The sequence below is a fragment of the Schistocerca americana genome, unplaced genomic scaffold, assembly GCF_021461395.2.
Source record: "Schistocerca americana isolate TAMUIC-IGC-003095 unplaced genomic scaffold, iqSchAmer2.1 HiC_scaffold_16, whole genome shotgun sequence".
NCBI classification, from domain to species: domain Eukaryota; kingdom Metazoa; phylum Arthropoda; class Insecta; order Orthoptera; family Acrididae; genus Schistocerca; species Schistocerca americana.
In genome coordinates, this window is record NW_025725687.1 from 2,327,915 (window position 1) to 2,336,179 (window position 8,265).

Sequence of the window (8,265 nt, forward strand, 5' to 3'; positions counted from 1 at the left end):
CTGTGAGTCCAGGGTTAGATTCCGAATCTTCACTTCAGGTTTACTGCATCTCTTGGACCTTCTTATTCACGAAGAAACACAGGAATTGCATCCGAATTTAATTCAAGAGGCACAATGCCGACGTAAGTAGAAGAGGACTGCCACTCTAACTTTCTATGATTTGAACCTCCCCTGTGAGTCCAGTTTTAGATTCCGATGCTTCTCTTCAGGTTTACTATATACCTTGGAATTCCTTATTGACGATGAAACACAGGAACTGCATCCGAATTTAATACAAAAGGCACAATTCCGATTTAAGTACAACAGGACTGACAGTCTAACTTTCTGTGATTTGAACCTCTCCTGTGAGTCCAGGGTTAGATTCCGAATCTTCACTTCAGGTTTACTGCATCCCTTGGACCTTCTTATTCACGAAGAAATACAGGAATTGCATCCGAATTTAATACAAGAGGCACAATGCCGACGTAAGTAGAAGAAGACTGCCACTCTAACTTTCTATGATTTGAACCTCTCCTGTGAGTCCAGTTTTAGATTCCGATGCTTCACTTTAGGTTTACTGTATCCCTTGGACTTTCTTATTGACGATGAAGCACAGAAATTGCATCCGAATTTAATACAAAAGGCACAATGACGACTTAAGTACAAGAGGACTGACACTCTAACTTCCTGTGATTTGAACCTCTCCTGTGAGTCCAGTGTTAGATTCCGAATCTTCACTTAAGGTTTACTGTATCCCTTGGACCTTCTTATTCCCGATGAAACACAGGAATTGCATCCGAATTTAATACAAAAGGCACAATGCCGACTTAAGTACAAGAGGACAGACACTCTAACATTCTTTGATTTAAACCTCTCCTGTGAGTCCAGTTTTAGTTTCCGATGCTTCACTTCGGGTTTACTGTATCCCTTGGACATTCTTATTGACGATGAAACACAGAAATTGCATCCGAATTTAATACAAAAGGCACAATGCCGACTTAAGTACAAGAGGACAGACACTCTAACAATCTTTGATTTAAATCTCTCCTGTGAGTCCAGTTTTAGATTCCGATGCTTCACTTCAGGTTTACTGTATCCCTCGGACCTTCTTATTGACGATAAAACACAGAAATTGCATCCGAATTTAATACAAAAGGCACAATGCCGACTTATGTACAAGAGGACTGACACTCTTAACTTTCTATGATTGGAACCGCTCTTGTGAGTACAGTTTTAGATTCCAATGCTTCACTTCAGGTTTACAGTATACCTAAGACCTTCTTATTGATGATGTAACACAGAAATTGCATCCGAATTTAATACAAAAGGCACAATGCCGACTTAAGTCCTAGAGGACTGACACACTAACATTCTTTGATTTAAACCTCTCCTGTGAGTCCAGTTTTACATTCCGATGCTTCATTTCAGGTTTACTGTATGCCTTGGACCTTCTTATTGACGATGAAATACAGAAATTGCATCTGAATTTAATACAAAAGGCACAATGCCGACTTATGTACAAGAGGACTGACACTCTTAACTTTGTGTGATTTGAACCGCTCCTGTGAGTTGAGTTTTAGATTCCGATGCTTCACTTCAGGTTTACTGTATAACTTGGACCTTCTTATTGATGATCAAACACAGAAATTGCATCCGAATTTAATACAAAAGGCACAATGCCGATTTAAGTACGAGAGCACTGACACTCTCACTTTCCATGATTTGAACCTCTCCTGTGAGTCCAGTTTTAGATTCCGATGCTTCACTACAGGTTTACTGTATCCCTTGAACTTTCTTATTCACGATGAAACACAGAAATTGCATCCGAAGTTAATACAAAAGGCACAATGCCGACGTAAGTACAAGAGGACTGAATCTCTAACTTTCTGTGATTTGAACCTCTCCTGTGAGTCCAATTATAGATTCCGATGCTTCACTTCAGGTTAACTGTATACCTTGGACCTTCTTATTGATGATCAAACACAGGAATTGCATCCGAATTTAATACAAAAGGCACAATGCCGACTTAAGTACAATAGGACTGACACTCTAACTTTATACGATTTGAAACTCTCCTGTGAGTCCAGTTTTAGATTCCGATGCTTCACTTCAGGTTTACTGTATCCCTTTGACCATCTTATTGACGATGAAACACAGAAATAGCATCCGAATTTAATACAAAAGTCACAATGCCGACTTAAGTACAAGGGGACTGACACACTAACTCTCTATGATGTGAACCTCTCCTGTGAGTCCAGTTCTAGATTCCGATGTTTTACTTCTGGTTTACTGTATACCTCGGACATTCTTATTGACGATGAAAGACAGAAATTAAATCCGAAATTAATACAAAAGTCACAATGCCGACTTAAGTACAAGAGGACTGACACTCTAACTATCTATGATTGGAACGTCTCCTGTGAGTCCAGTTTTAGATTCCGATACTTCACTTCTGGTTTACTGTATACCTTGGCCCTTCTTATTGTCGATGAAACACAGAAATTGCATCCGAATTTAATACAAAAGGCACAATGCCGACTTAAGTACAAGAGGAAAGACACTCTAACTTTCTTTGATTTAAACTTCTCCTATGAGTCCAGTTTTAGATTCCGATGCCTCACTTCCGGTTTACTGTATCCGTTGGACCTTCTTATTGACGATGAAACACAGAAATTGCATCCGAATTTAATACAAAAGGCACAATGTCGACTTAAGTACAAGGGGAGTGACACTCTAACTTTCTGTGATTTGAACCTCTCCTGTGAGTCCAGGGTTAGATTCCGAATCTTCACTTCAGGTTTACTGCATCCCTTGGACCTTCTTATTCACGAAGAAACACAGGAATTGCATCCGAATTTAATACAAGAGTCACAATGCCGACGTAAGTAGAAGCGGACTGCCACTCTAACTTTCTATGATTTGAACCTCTCCTGTGAGTCCAGTTTTAGATTCCGATGCTTCTCTTCAGGTTCACTGTATACCTTGGACCTCCTTATTGACGACGAAACACAGGAACTGCATCCGAATTTAATACAAAAGGCACAATTCCGACTTAAGTACAACAGGACTGACAGTCTAACTTTCTGTGATTTGAACCTCTCCTGTGAGTCCAGGGTTAGATTCCGAATCTTCACTTCAGGTTTACTGCATCCCTTGGACCTTCTTATTCACGAAGAAACACAGGAATTGCATCCGAATTTAATACAAGAGGCACAATGCCGACGTAAGTAGAAGAGGACTGCCACTCTAACTTTCTATGATTTGAACCTCTCCTGTGAGTCCAGTTTTAAATTCCGATGCTTCACTTTTGGTTTACTGTATCCCTTGGACCTTCTTATTGACGATGAAGCACAGAAATTGCATCCGAATTTAATACAAAAGGCACAATGACGACTTAAGTACAAGAGGACTGACACTCTAACTTCCTGTGATTTGAACCTCTCCTGTGAGTCCAGTGTTAGATTCCGAATCTTCACTTAAGGTTTACTGTATCCCTTGGAACTTCTTATTCCCGATGAAACACAGGAATTGCATCCGAATTTAATACAAGAGGCACAATGCCGACGTAAGTAGAATAGGACTGCCACTCTAACTTTCTGTGATTTGATCCTCTCCAGTGAGTCCAGTTTTAGATTCCGGTGTTTCACTTCAGGTTATTGTATACCTTGGACCTTCGTATTGACGATGAAACACAGAAATTGCATCCGAATTTAATACAAAAGGCACAATGCTGACTTAAGTACAAGAAGACAGACACTATAACTTTCTATGGTTTGAACCTCTCCTGAGAGTTGAGTTTTATATTCCGATGCTTCACTTCAGGTTTACTGTATACCTTGGACCTTCTTATTGATGATCAAACACAGAAATTGCATCTGAATTTAATACAAAAGGCACAATGCCGACTTAAGATCAAGAGGACTGACACTCTCACTTTCTATGATTTGAAACCCTCCTGCGAGCCCAGATTTAGATTCCAATGCTTCACTTCAGGTTTACTGTATACCTTGGACCTTCTTATTGACGATGAAACACAGAAATTGCATCCGAATTTAATACAAAAGGCACAATGCCGACTTAAGTACAAGAGGACAGACACTCTAACATTCTTTGATTTAAACGTCTCCTGTGAGTCCAGTTTTAGATTCCGATGCTTCACTTCAGGTTTCCTGTATCCCTTGGACCTTCTTATTGACGATGAAACACAGAAATTGCATCCGAAATTAATACAAAAGGCACAATGACGACTTAAGTACAAGAGGACAGACACTCTAACAATCTTTGATTTTAATCTCTCCTGTGAGTCCAGTTTTAGATTCCGATGCTTCACTTCAGGTTTACTGTATCCCTTGGACCTTCTTATTGACGATAAAACACAGAAATTGCATCCGAAGTTAATACAAAAGGCACAATGCCGACTTATGTACAAGAGGACTGACACTCTTAACTTTCTATGATTGGAACCTCTCTTGTGAGTACAGTTTTAGATTCCAATGCTTCACTTCAGGTTTGCAGTATACCTAAGACCTTCTTATTGATGATGTAACACAGAAATTGCATCCGAATTTAATACAAGAGGCACAATGCCGACGTAAGTAGAAGAGGACTGCCACTCTAACTTTCTATGATTTGAACCTCTCCTGTGAGTCCAGTTTTAGATTCCGATGCTTCACTTTAGGTTTACTGTATCCCTTGGACCTTCTTATTGACGATGAAGCACAGAAATTGCATCCGAATTTAATACAAAAGGCACAATGACGACTTAAGTACAAGAGGACTGACACTCTAACTTCCTGTGATTTGAACCTCTCCTGTGAGTCCAGTGTTAGATTCCGAATCTTCACTTAAGGTTTACTGTATCCCTTGGACCTTCTTATTCCCGATGAAACACAGGAATTGCATCCGAATTTAATACAAGAGGCACAATGCCGACGTAAGTAGAATAGGACTGCCACTCTAACTTTCTGTGATTTGAACCACTCCAGTGAGTCCAGTTTTAGATTCCGGTGTTTCACTTCAGGTTATTGTATACCTTGGACCTTCGTATTGACGATGAAACACAGAAATTGCATCCGAATTTAATTCAAAAGGCACAATGCTGACTTAAGTACAAGAAGACAGACACTATAACTTTCTAAGGTTTGAACCTCTCCTGAGAGTTGAGTTTTATATTCCGATGCTTCACTTCAGGTTTACTGTATACCTTGGACCTTCTTATTGATGATCAAACTCAGAAATTGCATCTGAATTTAATACAAAAGTCACAATGACGACTTAAGGTCAAGAGGACTGACACTCTCACTTTCTATGATCTGAAACCCTCCTGCGAGTCCAGATTTAGATTCCAATGCTTCACTTCAGGTTTACTGTATACCTTGGACCTTCTTATTGACGATGAAACACAGAAATTGCATCCGAATTTAATACAAAAGGCACAATGCCGACTTATGTACAAGAGGACTGACACTCTTAACTTTCTATGATTGGAACCTCTCTTGTGAGTACAGTTTTAGATTCCAATGCTTCATTTCAGGTTTACAGTATACCTAAGACCTTCCTATTGATGATGTAACACAGAAATTGCATCCGAATTTAATACAAAAGGCACAATGCCGACTTAAGTACTAGAGGACTGACACTCTAACATTCTTTGATTTATACCTCTCCTGTGAGTCCAGTTATACATTCCGATGCTTCACTTCGGGTTTACTGTATGCCTTGGACCATCTTATTGACGATGAAATACAGAAATTGCATCCGAATTTAATACATAAGGCACAATGCCGACTTATGTACAAGAGGACTGACAGTCTTAAATTTGTGTGATTTGAACCTCTCCTGTGAGTTGAGTTTTAGATTCCGATGCTTCACTTCAGGTTTACTGTATAACTTGGACCTTCTTATTGATGATCAAACACAGAAATTGCATCCGAATTTAATACAAAAGGCACAATGCCGACTTAAGTACGAGAGCACTGACACTCTCACTTTCTATGATTTGAACCTCTCCTGTGAGTCTAGTTTTAGATTCCGATGCTTCACTTCAGGTTTACTGTATCCCTTGAACTTTCTTATTCACGATGAAACACAGAAATTGCATCCGAAGTTAATACAAAAGGCACAATGCCGACGTAAGTACAAGAGGACTGACTCTCTAACTTTCTGTGATTTGAACCTCTCCTGTGAGTCCAATTATAGATTCCGATGCTTCACTTCAGGTTTACTGTATACCTTGGACCTTCTTATTGATGATCAAACACAGGAATTGCATCCGAATTTAATACAAAAGGCACAATGCCGACTTAAGTACAATAGGACTGACACTCTAACTTTATACGATTTGAAACTCTCCTGTGAGTCCAGTTTTAGATTCCGATGCTTCACTTCAGGTTTACTGTATCCCTTTGACCATCTTATTGACGATGAAACACAGAAATTGCATCCGATTTTAATACAAAAGTCACAATGCCGACTTAAGTACAAGGGGACTGACACACTAACTCTCTATGATGTGAACCTCTCCTGTGAGTCCAGTTTTAGATTCCGATGTTTCACTTCTGGTTTACTGTATACCTCGGACATTGTTATTGACGATGAAAGACAGAAATTAAATCCGAATTTAATACAAAAGTCACAATGCCGACTTAATTACAAGAGGACTGACACTCTAACTATCTATAATTGGAACGTCTCCTGTGAGTCCAGTTTTAGATTCCGATGCTTCACTTCTGGTTTACTGTATACCTTGGCCCTTCTTATTGTCGATGAAACACAGAAATTGCATCCGAATTTAATACAAAAGGCACAATGCCGACTTAAGTACAAGAGGAAAGACACTCTAACTTTCTTTAATTTAAACTTCTCCTATGAGTCCAGTTTTAGATTCCGATGCTTCACTTCAGGTTTACTGTATCCCTTGGACCTTCTTATTGACGAAGAAACACAGAAATTGCATCCGAATTTAATACAACAGGCACAATGTCGACCTAAGTACAAGAGGAGTGACTCTCTAACTTTCTATGATTCGAACTGCTCCTGTGAGTCCAGTTTTAGATTCCGATGCTTCACTTCAGGTTTACTGTATACCTTTGACCCTCTTATTGACAATGACACACAGAAATTGAATCCGAATTTAATACAAAAGGCACAATGCCTACTTAAGTACAAGAGGACTGACACACTAACTTTCTATGATTTGAACCTGTCCTGTGAGACCAGTTTTAGATTCCGATGCTTCACCTCAGGTTTACTGTATCCCTTGAACTTTCTTATTCACGATGAAACACAGAAATTGCATCCGAAGGTAATACAAAAGGCACAATGCCGACGTAAGTACAAGAGGACTGACACTCTAACTTTCTGTGATTTGAACCTCTCCTGTGAGTCCAATTTTAGATTCCGATGCTTCACTTCAGGTTTACTGTATTCCTTGGACCTTCTTATTGATGATCAAACACAGGAATTGCATCCGAATTTAATACAAAAGCCACAATGCCGACTTAAGTAAAATAGGACTGACACTCTAACTTTATACGATTTGAAACTCTCCTGTGAGTCCAGTTTTAGATTCCGATGCTTCACTTCAGGTTTACTGTATCCCTTGGACCATCTTATTGACGATGAAACACGGAAATTGCATCCGAATTTAATACAAAAGTCACAATGCCGACTTAAGTACAAGGGGACTGACACACTAACTTTCTATGATGTGAACCTCTCCTGTGCGTCCAGTTTTAGATTCCGATGTTTCACTTCTGGTTTACTGTATACCTCGGACATTGTTATTGACGATGAAACACAGAAATTGCATCCGAATTTAATACAAAAGGCACAATGCCGACTTAAGTACAAGAGGACAGACACTCTAACTTTCTTTGATTTAAACTTCACCTATGAGTAGAGTTTTAGATTCTGATGCTTCACTTCAGGTTTACTGTATCAGTTGGACCTTCTTATTGACGATGAAACACAGAAATTGCATCCGAATTTAATACAAAAGGCACAATGTCGACTTAAGTACAAGGGGAGTGACACTCTAACTTTCTATGATTTGAACCTCTCCTGTGAGTCCAGTTTTAGATTCCGATGCTTCACTTCAGGTTAACTATATACCTTGGACCTTCTTATTGACGATGAAACACAGAAATTGCATCCGAATTTAATACAAAAGGCACAATGCCGACTTAAGTACAAGAGGACTGACACTATAACTTTCTATAATTTGAACCTCTCCTGTGAGTTGAGTTTTAGATTCCGATGCTTCACTTCAAGTTTACTGTATAACTT